This window comes from Aegilops tauschii, chromosome 1 (assembly GCF_002575655.3).
Source record: "Aegilops tauschii subsp. strangulata cultivar AL8/78 chromosome 1, Aet v6.0, whole genome shotgun sequence".
Taxonomy (NCBI): Eukaryota; Viridiplantae; Streptophyta; class Magnoliopsida; order Poales; family Poaceae; genus Aegilops; species Aegilops tauschii.
The window spans coordinates 203,146,507-203,162,138 of NC_053035.3; positions in this window are offsets into that span (position 1 = coordinate 203,146,507).

The following is a 15,632-nucleotide window of genomic DNA, read 5'->3' on the forward strand; positions in this document are numbered from 1 at the left end:
CAAATGCTTCATGATGAACTATAATATGCAAGGGATGGATAAGACAATTCCCGAGCTCTTCGCAATGCTCAAAGCTGCGGAGGTAGAAATCAAGAAGGAGCATCAAGTGTTGATGGTTAACAAGACCACTAGTTTCAACAAAAAAGGGAAAAGGAAAGAAGGGGAACTTCAAGAAGAATGGCAAGCAAGTTGCTACTCCCGAGAAGAAGCCCAAATCTGGACCTAAGCCTCAAACTGAGTGCTTCTACTGCCAATGGACTGGTCACTGGAAGCGGAACTGCCCCAAGTATTTGGCGGATAAGAAGGATGGCAAAGTGAAGAAAGGTATATGTGATATACATGTTATTGATGTGTACCTTACTAATGCTCGTAGTAGCGCCTGGGTATTTGACACTGGTTCGGTTGCTCATATTTGTAACTGAAAATAGGGGCTACGGATTAAACGAAGATTGGCTAAGGACGAGGTGACGATGCACGTCGGGAATGGTTCCAAGGTCGATGTGATCGCCGTCGGCACGCTACCTCTACATCTACCTTCGGGATTAGTTTTAGACCTAAATAATTGTTATTTGGTGCCAGCGTTGAGCATGAACATTATATCTCGATCTTGTTTAATGCGAGACGATTATTCATTTAAATGAGAGAATAATGGTTGTTCTATTTATATGAGTAATATATTTTATGGTCATGCATCCTTGAAGAGTGGTCTATTTTTGTTGAATCTCGATCATGGTGATACACATATTCATAATATTGATGTCAAAAGATGCAAAGTTGATAATGATAGTGCAACATATTTGTGGCACTACCGTTTAGGTCATATTGGTGTAAAGCGCATGAAGAAACTCCATGCGGATGGACTTTTGGAATCACTTGATTATGAATCATTTGATGCTTGCGAACCATGCCTCATGGAAAAGATGGCTGAGACTCCGTTCTCTGGAACAATGGAGCGAGCCACTGACTTATTGGAAATAATACATACTGATGTATGCGGTCCAATGAGTGTTGAGGCTCGCGGCGGGTATCGTTATTTTCTGACCTTCGCAGATGATTTGAGCAGATATGAGTATATCTACTTGATGAAACACAAGTCTGAAACATTTGAAAAGTTCAAATAATTTCAGAGTGAAGTGGAGAATCATCGTAACAAGAAAATAAAGTTTCTACGATCTGATCGTGGAGGCGAATATTTGAGTTACGAGTTTGGCCTTCATTTAGAACAATGTGGAATAGTTTCACAACTCACGCCACCTGGAACACCACAGTGTAATGGTGTGTCTGAACGTCGTAACCGTACTTTATTAGATATGGTGCGGTCTATGATGTCTCTTGGCGATTTACCACTATCGTTTTGGGGTTATGCATTAGAGACAGCTGCATTCACGTTAAATAGGGCACCGTCTAAATCTGTTGAGACGACACCATATGAATTGTGGTTTGGCAAGAAACCTAAGACGTCGTTTCTTAAAGTTTGGGGTTGCTGTCGGTGTCAAAACCGGCAGATCTCGGGTAGGGGGTCCCGAACTATGCATCTAAGGATCGATGGTAACAGGAGAAAAGGGACACGATGTTTACCCAGGTTCGGGCCCTCTTGATGGAGGTAATACCCTACGTCCTGCTTGATTGACTTTGATGAGTATAAGGGTTACAAGGGTTGATCTACCCCGAGATCGTAATGGCTAAAACCTAACTGTCTACCCTGTATGATTATGATTATGTCTCTACAGACTAAACCCTCTGGTTTATATAGACACCGGAGGGGGCTAGGGTTGTACATAGTCGGTTTACAGAGAAAGGAATATTCATATCCACACGCTAAGCTTGCCTTCCACGCCAAGGAGAGTCCCATCCGGACACGAGGGAAGGCCTTCTATCTTGTATCTTCACGGCCCATCTGTCCGGCCCACATCACGTAGCCTAGACACCCGAGGATCCCATAATCCAGGACTCCCTCAGTAGCCCCTGAACCAGTCTTCAATGGCGATGTGTCCGGCGCGCAGATTGTCTTCGGCATTGCAAGGCGGGTTCCTCCTCCGAATTCTTCAAAGCAGTCGATCGTCAGTACTATATCCGGCTCTGTACAACAGTCATACCTCTGAATTAGAATACTGATAAGTTCTGTCCTTTGAAGATTTCACTGGTGAGACGTTACGTCCGACCATTCTATTATTTCAAACTGTTTTTCGGCCTCCCGTTTCGCGTTTCAAGACACAACCACCGACGACACGTCTTGTCAAAGCAGAGATCGTGCCCCCTTATTATGGGATTCTCATCAATACGGGTATGGGAAAACCCAACCGTGCCATTTCGCACAACCCCTTGGAAATAGGCGAGCTTTAAGGCTCGTGGGGGACGCATGGTATTCACTGCCTTTATAAGGAGATAAGATTCCTCCCTTTTTACCCCACGCCTTCCCCTTCCCCAGTCCATCCGCCCTCAAGCTCCAGCGCTCAACCTTCGATCCACTCCGTTCCCAGAAAGTACTCTAGCCATGTTCGGATTCAGAGCGCAGGGCAAGTGGATGGCCTCCTCCGCCACGGAGAAAAACATCAAGGAACTCCGGGAAGCGGGGTATCTAGCCAAAGAAATCGCCCATCGGCTCCCGGCCAAAAAACTGGTCATCCCCACTCCAAAGCCCGGCGAGAGGGTAGTATTTATCCCTCATTTTCTTCGCGGACTGGGGTTTCCCCTTCATCCTTTCGTCCACGGCCTCATGTTCTACTACGGGTTAGATTTCCATGATCTAGCCCCAAATTCTTTCCTCAACATTTCGGCGTTTATCGTCGTATGCGAGGCATTCCTCCGCGTTTCCCCCCACTTAGGCCTATGGCTCAAGGTCTTCAATGTGAAGCCAAAAGTGGTGGACGGCCAGCACGTGGATTGCGGTGGTGCTATGGTGAGCAAACTGCCCAATGTCACTTGGCCCAAGGGCACCTTTGTGGAGACCGTGAGGGGATGACAGCAGGGGTGGTTCTATGTCACAGAGCCCCGTGACTCCACATGGGCTATTCCGACGGAGTTCAAGTCCGGGCCCCCAATGCGGCTGACATCCTGGCTCAACAAGGGCCTGGACTGGGCGTCGTCTGATGAGGTAACGATGCTGGAGAAGCGCATCAAGAGCATGGTAGATAAAAATACCAGCCTCGCCAGCGTGGTTCAAGTGATGCTCTTTTGCCGGATACTCCGCTGTCAGGCGCATCAAGAGCCCATGTGGAAGTTCGACCCGGCCGGTCCTTGGACCCTGCACGGTTCTTCGGCACGAAGCATGAAGCGCGTCAAGAGCCCATGTGGAAGTTTGACCCGGCCAGTCCTCGGACCCTGCAGCGGTTCTTAGGCACGAAGCATGAAGACATGTGGAAGCTGCTCTTCAAGAACCAGAAGTCATGGCCGGAGACAACCGAAGACCTCGACTACGACAGCACCCACGCTGAAACCTCCGTAAGTTCTTTGATACATTACTTTGCGAGCCCAAGGAGCACACTAAACTCTCCATTTTCCTTTGCAGGGCTGGACAAAGAAAGCGGAACGGATTCACTGTCTGGCTCCGCTGCCCGAAGACGAAGCTATTCCTCTATTGACGAGGATGCTAGTTCCGGCGCCGTACCAGGCACCGGAAAAGAAGGCCAAGGAGAAGGGCAAGGAGGCCAAGAGTGGCCTCCGCCATAAAGGCGCCTCGGACGTAGTGTCCGAAGACACCAAAACTCTCTCCTCCCTGACGAAGAGGAAGAGGAGGAGAAAGAGAGCGATCCCCCACCCAAGGGGGAGAAGAAGAAGAGGGCAGCTTCCGCCGATCTAGAGTCGGAAGTGTCCAAGAAAGGGAGGACTTCCCTTATGGATGACTCCGAGTCGGACGCCGATGAGTGGCGCCCCAGGCCGAAGCCCCTGGCCGGATCGTAAGTACTCAAAGATATATATATATATATATATATATATATATATATATATATATATATATATATATATATACGGCTTTTCTAGCTTATAGTTGTAATGTATGTAAATTGTATGCTGCAGTCCGGTTAAGGTCCTCCCCCAGCGATCCTCCTCTTCCGGGAATTCGCTGGGTCCGAACATGATGAAGAGCGAATCGCCTCCACCAGCTTCCTCCCCCACTGTCGTGGATAACACCAAGGTGTCATCCCAAAGGACCCTTCCAGAACAGGGAGAGGTGCCGGAGGCTGCCAAGAACATGGGGGAACCGACCCCCATGGAAACTGAAGACGGGGGCCATGTCCAGCTTGCCCCCCAACCAAGTGTGATTCCGGAAACCCACACGGTTCCCAAGATAGAGGAGTAACCCTCTTCACGAGAAGGGGGTGTGCCTACAATACCGGCATCCTCTGCCGATGCGGAGGCGCTGGACACTCTGGTGAGAGCACTTCAGAGCGCCACCATTGTCGAAGAACATCGTACCCATATGGGTATGGTGATTGAAAAGATTCAGTCCGCGAAAAGCAGACTGAGCGAAGCCTACACTAGCCTTTTAAGAGGCTTTGAGGTATGTGCCTTACAGTGTCTTTTAACTGTATAAAAAGAATGCCTATGTATATATAGTAGCCCCTGAGACTCTATTCGGTGTTCGGAAAGAAGAACCGAACAAAGGATCTAATAACTCACGCAGGGGGTTAACATACATATTTGTTTGAACCAACAGGCTGCAAAACAGGCATCAGCTACCCATGCCGCCGAAGCATCCGAGTTAAGGCGGAAGTTAGAAGAAAAACAAGGTATGTAATACCGAAGCACGTCTGAAACGATGCCAGCTATGATGTAATATCTCAATGAGTTTTATAATTGTGTTTGCAGCTGACACGTCTGAAGTCGAGGCCCTCAAGAGTGCGCTGGCCGAGGCCAAGAAGGAGGTGGAGGAGGAACGAGTCTCCCGCCTTAAACATGAATCGCGAGTGGAGGAAGTCCAACAATAGCTCAAGGATGCCATAGGCAAATGTGAGTCCTTAGAGCGCAAGAGTTCGGAGCAGAATTCCGAACTTGCTAAGGCACTCCAAAGCGCACAGGAAGCCCGGGCCGAAGCCCAAAGTGCTGTCCAGGAGATCTAAGAGGCAAAGAAAATTGCGGCGGGTAAGGCCTTTAACATGCAGAGCAAATTTGTGAAGAAAAGGTATATCTTTCTAACCCGGATTTGGAGTTCTCCAGGAGTGTTTGCGGACCTGCCCTGGAGTGTTGTTGATGCCGCGGAGTTCTTCCGGGCCGAAGAGGGGAGCTCAACGGAGAAGCTGTTCTGGTCGCAGTACCTTGCACCAGAGCATCATGTGCCCCTCAGCGATCAGCTGAAGCAATGGACCAAACTGCATAGGGTGGCTGAATTGGCCATGAGGGATTTGATAATACGTCTTTGGCCCGCCGAACCCATGCCAGTAGCTACTTCGGTCTCATCAAGCGGCTGGTCAGCGCCTGCCCTCGGCTTGATGCCGTGAAGCGGTCGGTCTGCATTGAAGGTGCGCGGATGGCCTTTGCCCGTGTCAAGGTGCAATGGGCGAGGATGGACGCCGTTAAGCTTGCAACCGAGGGACCGCCCGCTGGCAAAGAGCACCGCATGCCGGAGCGGTACTTTGATGATGTCCTGAAAGGATCCCGCATTGTAGAGGGCCAATGTTCAAAGGATATCATGTTTGAATGAATGTAGTTATGTTGTCCAATCCTGTGTCATGAGACAAGGCTTATGTATGATATATTGCTTATAAAAATATCTCCTCCTGTGCGGTTGTTTATGATATCCGAGAGTTGGCCAGTCATCGGCTTCAGCCCCCACGTAGGTAGTACGGGGGTGTTCGAGATGACACTTAAAACACACTTGACCCATCGTACTGGTCTGTGAAGGAGGTGTTAGTGCGGTGAACCAGGCAATCGGACTATACGGTGATACGTCTCCAACATATCTATAATTTTTGATTGTTCCATGCTATTATATTATCCATCTAGGATGTTTTATATGCATTTATATGCTATTTTATATGATTTTTAGGACTAACCTATTAACCTAGAGCCCAGTGCCATTTTATTTTTTTGAGTATCACAGAAAAGGAAAACCAAACGGAGTCCAATTGACCTGAAAATTGACGGAGATTATTTTTGGACCAGAAGAAGCCCACGGAGCACCGGAGATGGGCCAGAGGAGTCCCGAGGCACCCACGAGGGTGGGGGAACGCCCTACCCCCTGGGCGCGCCCCCTACCTCGTGGCCGCCTCGAAGACCCCCCCGACTTGTTCCCGACGCCAAAACCTCTTATATATACCCAAACTTCCAGAACATAACCTAGATTGGGAGTTCCGCCGCCGCAAGCCTCTGTAGCCACCAAAAACCAATCGGGGCCCTGTTCCGGCACCCTGCCGGAGGGGGGGGGGATCCCTCACCGGTGGCCATCTTCATCATCCCGGCGCTCTCCATGACGAGGAGGGAGTAGTTCACCCTCGGGGCTGAGGGTATGTACCAGTAGCTATGTGTTTGATCTCTCTCTCTCTCTCTCTCGTGTTCTTGATTCGGCACGATCTTGATGTATCGCGAGCTTTGCTATTATAGTTGGATCTTATGATGTTTCTCCCCCTCTACTCTCTTGTAATGGATTGAGTTTTCCCTTTGAAGTTATCTTATCGGATTGAGTCTTTAAGGATTTGAGAACACTTGATGTATGTCTTGCATGTGCTTATCTGTGGTGACAATGGAATATCACATGATCTACTTGATGTATGTTTTGGTGATCAACTTGCGGGTTCAGTGACCTTGTGAACTTATGCATAGGGGTTGGCACACGTTTTCGTCTTGACTCTCCGGTAGAAACTTTGGGGCACTCTTTGAAGTTCTTTGTGTTGGTTGAATAGATGAATCTGAGATTGTGTGATGCATATCGTATAATCATACCCACGGATACTTGAGGTGACATTGGAGTATCTAGGTGATGTTAGGGTTTTGGTTGATTTGTGTCTTAAGGTGTTATTCTAGTACGAACTCTATGATAGATTGAGCGGAAAGAATAGCTTCGTGTTATTTTACTACGGACTCTTGAATAGATCGATCAGAAAGGATAACTTTGAGGTGGTTTCGTACCCTACAATAATCTCTTCGTTTGTTCTCTGCTATTAGTGACTTTGGAGTGACTCTTTGTTGCATGTTGAGGGATAGTTATATGATCCAATTATGTTATTATTGTTGAGAGAACTTGCACTAGTGAAAGTATGAACCCTAGGCCTTGTTTCCTAGCATTGCAATACCGTTTACGCTCACTTTTATTAATTGTTACCTTGCTGTTTTTATATTTTCAGATTACAAAAACCTATATCTACCATCCATATTGCACTTGTATCACCATCTCTTCGCCGAACTAGTGCACCTATACAATTTACCGTTGTATTGGGTGTGTTGGGGACACAAGAGACTCTTTGTTATTTGGTTGCAGGGTTGCTTGAGAGAGACCATCTTCATCCTACGCCTCCCACGGATTGATAAACCTTAGGTCATCCACTTGAGGGAAATTTTCTACTGTCCTACAAACCTCTGCACTTGGAGGCCCCACAACGTCTACAAGAAGAAGATTGTGTAGTAGACATCATACGGCTTTATCGCCCTCACTTATCCATAGGAGTTTTATAGTGGTAGTGCGGGCGCAGCCCCTAGTATTGTTCGATTATCCGAACTCAGGTGCTGTGAATGCCCGGCCGGGTGGAAGCCGGCCTATCGCATAATGCGGAAAAAATCGCTAAAGATTTGTACTTAGTCACCGAATAGCTGACCAGCTCTCGCCGCATCATGACAGTCAGTTTTCGGCTTTGTCTACTGAGGTGTTTGTCCGGGTGAACCAGAAACACAATCGCAGTAGTTCTCCCTTTACTACCCTAGCCGATCGGACGGAACTTAAGGTAGCAAGCACAGGAGCCGGGCAACCCAACTATTGACCAAAGACATGATTCGGAGCCAATTCATATAATGTTATATTCGGGACGCCGAATTGCAGTTGTGAAAGTGTTCGGACTTTGTTTTAATATTTAAAGGATGTACGCGGCTTAATAAAGCCCCTGGCAATTTAGGCCATACCGAGGTGTACATGATAATCAGACAAAAATAGGGAAACATATGTTTAAGAGATAAGCCAACGCCGTGAAGGTTTGGGCTAAAAACTGTTTCCATTGTAGTCTGATTGATACGTCAAAACGTATTGATACAAATAGTGCAATAAGCAACAAGGCTATTTTACATGCTGAACACAAGGGGCGGCCGTGCATGCGTCCTGAAAGCGGACGGGGTGATCTTTAAGGATCCTTTAGGTACCCTGGCACGCGTCTATGCTGCTTTTCTCCTTGGTGTATTGTCTGTCCTTCGAGAGGATCATCGATCGGTGTTTTCATAATGGGCCACGGAAAGAGGCCTTGGTACCATCGAAAGGGTGATGTGGTTTGAGGGCACCTGAAATAAAAAAAAGGAAGAAGAGGAATGTGAGTTTCCTGGTAGGGTCTGACCGTATTGCAGGCATTGTCCTTATTGTGCCTCCATCCTTTCCCATGGTATTTTTAGTGCATAATTATGTACGCGTGGCACATATGCCACAATTCGGTAGGGGATGAGATGGAGGCCGAATTGCTAATCGAGCTCTTGACGAGTTGGACTGTCGTACAATGGGGTAGTCCGGGCTTGTTTGACAGTGTCCGAGGACTTGGCCGCCGACGTAATAGTTGGCTTAATGAGGCCACCTTATACTTCCGCTGCTAGGGCCGCGGTGTGCTCCTCAGTGCGGATGGAGCGTTCATGTTTCCATTCACTGGTATGACCCTGCGTGGTCCGGGCATCTTGAGTTTGAGATAGGCATAGTGCGGGATTGCGTTGAAACGAGCGAACGCGGTTCGTCCGAGCAGTGTGTGGTAGCCACTGCGGAAGAGGACGATATCGAAGATCAAGTCTTCGCTGCGGAAGTTGTCCAGCGAGCTGAAGACCACTTCCAATGTGATTGAGCCCGTGCAGCGGGCCTCTACACCGGGTATCACTCCTTTAAGGGTAGTTTTAGTGGGCTTGATTCTTGATGGATCAATACCAATCTTGCGGACTGTGTCCTGATAGAGCAGGTTAAGGCTGCTGCCGCCGTCCATGAGGACTCGCATAAGGTGGAATCCATCGATGATTGGATCGAGGACTAATGCGACCGAACCTCCGTGACGGATACTGGTCGGATGGTCCCTGCGATCGAAGGTGATCGGACATGCCGACCATGGGTTGAATTTTGGGGCGACTGGTTCTATCGCATAGATGTCCCTTAGCATGCGCTTGCACTCCCTCTTGGGGATATGGGTGACGTATATCATGTTCACCGTTTTGACTTCGGGGGGGGGGGGGGGGGGAATTTCTTCTGACCCCCTGTTTTCGGTGCGCGAGGTTCCTCGTCGTCATCCTCACCGGGCAACCCTTTCTCCTTGTGCTCGGCGTTTAACTTGCCGGCCTGTTTGAAGACCCAACAACTTCTGTTGGTATGGTTGCCAGGCTTATCAGGAGTGTCGTGGATCTGGCAGGGTCGATCAAGTATTTGGTCCAGGCTTGATGAACCGTCTTTGTTTCGTTTGAATGGCTTCTTTCGTTGACCGTATTTGGAGCCACTGAATCCGGCGTTGACTGCCGTATTCTCTATATCATCATTGTTGCTCCAACGCTTATGTTCGTTGCGTCGGGGCCTTCCGTTGCCGTTTCGGGCTTCGGGAGTGCCGGGGTCGCTGCTGCTGTTACCGCTACGGGCTAGCCAGCTATCCTCGCCCGCGCAGAAGCGGGTCATTAGTGTTGTAAGGGCTGCCATGGACTTCGGCTTTTCTTGGCCGAGGTGTCGGGCGAGCCATTCATCGCTGATGTTGTGTTTGAAGGCCGCTAGGGCTTCGACATCCGGACAGTCGACAATCTGGTTCTTTTTAATTAGGAACCTGGTCCAGAATTTCCTGGCCGACTCTCCGGGCTGTTGGACTATATGACTGAGGTCATCGGCATCCGGGGGCCGGACATAAGTGCCTTGGAAGTTGTCTCTAAAGGCATCTTCCAAGTCTTCCCAGCTTCCAATAGAGTTTTCTGGGAGGCTATTTAACCAGTGCCTAGCTGGCCCCTTAAGTTTTAGGGGAAGGTATTTGATGGCATGTAGATCATCACCGCGAGCCATGTGAATGTGGAGAAGAAAATCTTCAATCTATACTACGGGATCTGTTGTGCCGTCGTATGATTCGATGTTCACGGGTTTAAACCCTTCAGGGAACTTGTGCTCCATTACCTCATCGGTGAAGCATAGGGGGTGTGCGGCGCCTCTGTATTGGGCCATGTCACGACGCAGTTCGGATGGAGTCCGTGTTCGGTTTTTAGCCCGGGGTTGGTTGTGTTTATCGCACCAGGCTTGATAGCCCGCCTCTCGCGCCGGAGCACGCCCCCACGATCTGTAGATTGACCTGGTCTGGCCTGCTTTATTTTCCAGGTCCTGTCGTAGGTCGTATGTGTATTCCCGAGCTGTTGTTTCTCTGCTTTTTCGGCGAGGTGGTGCGGGCTGGTGTTCGGCTTGAGTTGCCGCTCTGTCCCGGCCACGTGGTGGTCTATCGGGTCCGTCAGCCGCATTACGCACGGGTGGTATGGGCTCCAAAGCCTCATCGTCTAATTGGGGTAGCAGCTTACGCTTCGGGTAACTCTTTTTTGGTCCCTCAAGGTCGTATTATTCGGCTGCCAGGACATTAGTCGATCTGTCGTTGAGCAGGTCTTGGTCAGCTTGAAGCTTCTGCTGTTTCTTTTTTAGGCTTCTATCCGTGGCTATTAGCCGGCGCTTGAAGCGCTCTTGTTCGAGGGGTTCCTGATACGTCTCCAACGTATCTATAATTTATGAAGTATTCATGCTATTATATTATCCATCGTAGATGTTTTATATGCATTTATATGCTATTTTATATGATTTTTGGGACTAACCTATTAACCTAGAGCCCAGTGCCAGTTTCTGTTTTTTCCTTGTTTTTGAGTTTTACAGAAAAGGAATACCAAATGGAGTCCAATTGACGTGACAATTTTTGTTGATTTTTTATGGACAGAAAGAAGCCCCTGGAGCAAAAGAGTTGGGCTAGAAGAGTCCCGGGATGTCCACGAGGGTGGGGGGCGTGCCCACCCCCTGGGTGTGGGCCCCTGCCTCGTGGACGACTTGGAGACCCCCCTGACGTGAAACCAACGCCAAAAATTCCTATAAATACAGAAACCCCCAGAAAATAACCAAGATCGAAAGTTCCGCCGCCGCAAGCCTCTGTAGCCACGACAAATCGATCTAGGCCCTCTCTGGCACCCTGCCGGAGGGGGCCATCATCACCGGAGGCCATGGAGGAGGATCCCGGAGGGGCCATCATCGCCATGAAGGCCAAGGACCAGAGGGAGAACCTCTCCCCATCTAGGGGGCATGGAGGAGGAAGCACAAGAGGGAGAACCTCTCCTCCTCTCTCTCGGTGGCGCCGGAGTGCCATCGGGAGGGGAATCATCGCCGCGGTGATCGTCTTCATCAATATCACCACCATCATCACCATCCTCATCTCTTTTACGCGGTCCACTCTCCCACACCCCGCTGTAATCCCTACTTGAACATGGTGCTTTATGCCACATATTATGATCCAATGATGTGTTGCCATCCTATGATGTTTTGAGTAGATATCCTTTGTCTTTGGGTTGATTGATGATCTAGATTGGTATGAGTTGTATGTTTTATTTTGGTGCTGTCCCATGGTGCTCTCCGTGTCACGCAAGTGTGAGGGATTCCCGCTGTAGGGTGTTGCAATACGTTCATGATTCGCTTATAGTGGGTTGGTGAGTGACTGAAACACAAACCCGAGTAAGGGGGTTATTGCGTATGGGAATAAAGAGGACTTGATGCTTTAATGCTATGGTTGGGTTTTACCTTACTGATCTTTAGTAGTTGCGGATGCTTGCTAGAGTTCCAATCATAAGTGCATATGATCCAAGAAGAGAAAGTATGTTAGCTTATGCCTCTCCCTCATATGAAATTGCAATGACGACTACCGGTCTTGTTAACAATTGCCAAGGATAATTCCACACACCGACCCATCATTATTCCACACTCGCTATTTATAATATTTAGTAATATATTCTAACTTTATGATAACAACACCTACTTTTATATTTTAGCTCTCTGATACCATGCAAAGTAATCCTCTTCATACCTACAACGTAGTTTTATTTCTCGTTTCTAGTTGGAAGCAAACGTTCGGTGCATGTAGAGTCGTATCAGTGGCAGATAGGGCTTGAGAGCATATTGATCTTACCTTCAGCTCCTTCTGGGTTCGACACTCCATACTTATCACTTCCACCTTTGGAAATTGCTACGATGATTCCCTGCACTTGGGGATTATCAAGCTCTTTTCTGGCGCCGTTGCCGGGGAGCAATAGCGTGGGGTTGATATTCTCGTGTGTGCTTGTTTGCTTTCTTCACTAAGTAGATTTTGTTTTTCCTTTTTGTTTCTGTTTAGTTGTGGGTGAAACATACAATTTTTTTTAAAGAATGAAAATGCAAAAAAATTACATGCCTCTCATGCCTAAAGAGTTTTTCAAAAAGAGAAGTGATTGGAAAGTTATGCATTGAATAAGTGATGGTCGACCTTGAGCACTTGTGTTCATGCTCACGGAAACAATGTAGAATTTTTCATGGAAGTTTCTCTGTAAATAATTATCCCCTTGTATATATCCATTGTATTACAAAAATAATGTGCCAAGCTTTGGTTTTAGGATGATTAGATTGCTTGCTTGCTATGTGCAGAACAAAAAACAGAAACTTTGGCTGTAACGCGTGATTTTACACTTTTTACTGGAAGGTCAAATGGGTCTGAAACTTTTTGCACATTACTTCTGTACAAATTTTTCAAATTGTCAAATTTATTTCATAATTTTTGGAGTTACAGAAGTATACTAAACATCCAGATTACTACAGACTGTCCTGTTTTTGACAGATTTTGTTTTTCACGTGTTGGTTGCTTATTTTGATGAATCTATGGTTAGTATCGGGGGGTACGAACCATAGAGAAGTTGGAATACAGTAGGTTTAACACCAATTTAAATAAAGAATGAGTTCATTACAGTACCTTAAAGTGGTAGTTTGCTTTATTACACTAACGGATCTCACAAAGTTTTTGTTCAAGTTTTGTGTGGATGAAGTGTTCGAAGATCGAGGAGCTATCAATATGAGAGGAATAAAGAGAGGCAAGAATTCAAGCTTGGGGATGCCCAAGGCACCCCAAGTAAATATTTCAGAGGATACTCAAGCATCTAAGCTTGGGGATGCCCCGGTTGGCATCCCATCTTTCTTCTTCAACAAATATCGGTATACCTCGGTTTTTGTTTTGTTCACATGATTTGTGTCCTTTGTGTTTTTGTTTTTCCTTTAAGAAACATGCTAGTATGAGATGTCACTTTATCAATTTATAGAATACTTCATGTGCTTCACTTATATCTTTTAAGTATGATCTTATAGAATTGCCCTTTGTGCTTCACTTAAATCTTTTGAGTATGGTTTTATAGAATGCTTCGTGTGCTTCACTTATACATTTTGAGCTTGGATATTGGTTAGTCTATATTAATCGTAGAATGATCCATGAACTTCACTTATATCTTTTGGAGTATGAATAATATTATCATCTAAAGTGGGTTTGGAAGAGTGTCAACTTTAGGAATTAGTGATCCCACTATTCCGAATGAGAAGAATTTTGCTTATGTGGAGAGTAGAAAAATTTCTATGCTTGTAGATCATGAAAATAATGCTTTATGTGATGGTTATATTGTTGAATTCATTCATGATGCTACTGAGACTTATTATGAGGGAGGAATATATGCTTGTAGGAGTTGCAATAATACCAAGTTTCCTCTCTATGTGCTTAAAGTTTTGAAGTTATACTTGTTTTGCCTTCCTATGCTAGTTGATTCTTGTTCCTATAAATTATGTGCTCACAAAATCCCTAGGCATAGAAGTGGGTTAGATTCAAATATGCTAGTCATATTCTTCATGATGCTCTCTTTATGTTTCAATTCTTTTCTTTTATGTGAGCATCATTGAAATCATCATGCCTAGCTAAAAGGCACTAAAGAAAAGCGCTTGTTGGGAGACAACCCAATATTTACCCTTGCTGTTTTTGTGTGTTTACATGATTAAGCTACTGTAGTAATCATGTTTTATAGCTTTTGTTTCAATAAAGTGCCAAGTAAGACCTTTGGGAAGACTTGGGTGAAAGTTAATGTAATCTTGCTGTAAAAAAGAGAAACTTTGTGCTAACGAGATTAGCTGTAATTTTTTACAGAAGAGTGCTTTTGAGTTGATTCTTTTTGCAGATGATTAATAGAAAAATTCCTCACGTCCACCAATTTATTTTATAATTTTTGGAGTATCAAAAGTATGGTTGCTGTTCAGATCATTACAGACTGTTCTGTTTTTGATAGATTCTGTTTTCATCGCATACTTTGCTTGTTTTCTAGTTTCTATGGCTTATATTTCTCAATATAAATTGTAGAAATGATATGGTACAGTAGGCATTGTGTGAGAACAATTATGAACCTTGTCTTTGACAGTACCGGAGTGAATGGTTTACTCTTTATCATACTAACCTATCTCACGAAGTTCCGTTAAGTTTTGTGTGATTGAAGTTTTCAAGCTTTGGGTGAGATATCGATATGAGGAGAATAAGGAGTGGAAAGACCCTTAGCTTGGGGATGCCCAAGGCACCCCAAGGTAATACTCAAGGAAGACTCAAGCGCCTAAGCATGGGGATGCCCTGGAAGGCATCCCCTCTTTCGTCTTCAAAACTATCGGTGTACCTTACTCGGAGCTATATTTTTATTCATCACATGATATGTGTTTTGCTTGGAGCGTATTTTCAATTTTACTGCTGTTTGAATAAAATCATTGGATTTGAAATCTTGAATGAAAAAGAATCCTCCCATGGCTAGTTAATTATTTGACTACTCAGTGTTCTTCACTTATATCTTTTTGGAGTAGTTTGTCATTTACTCATGTGCTTCACGTATATCCTATGAGTAAATGGTACAATGAATTGAACATCATAAACCTGAATTTATATATGTTTCATATGCTTATAACATGGGGAGTAATGACTTCACACATAATAAGTATAGGTAGTAAACTTATTGAAGGTTAGCAAACTTAGAATTGGTCACTTGAACAATTCATGAAAGAATATTGAAGGAAGAGAGATTTCACATATAAATATACTACCTTGGACATCTTTTGTAATTGTGAGCACTCATTAAAATATGACATGCTAAAAGGTTGATGTTGGACAAGGAAGACAATGTAATGGGTTATGTTTTCCTATATCCGGAATAAAGTATATTGTCATGGATCATCCAACATGTTGAGCTTGCCTTTCCCCCTCATGCTAGCCAAATTCTTTGCACCAAGTAGAGATACTACTTGTGCTTCCAAATATCCCTTAAACTAGTTTTGCCATGAGAGTCCACCATACCTACCTATGGATTGTGTAAGATCCTTCAAGTAAGTTGTCATCGCATGCAATAAAAATTGCTCTCTAAATATGTATGATCTATTAGTGCGAAGAAAATAAGCTTTATACGAACTTGTGATAGGGAAGAAATAAAAGCGACGGACTGCATAA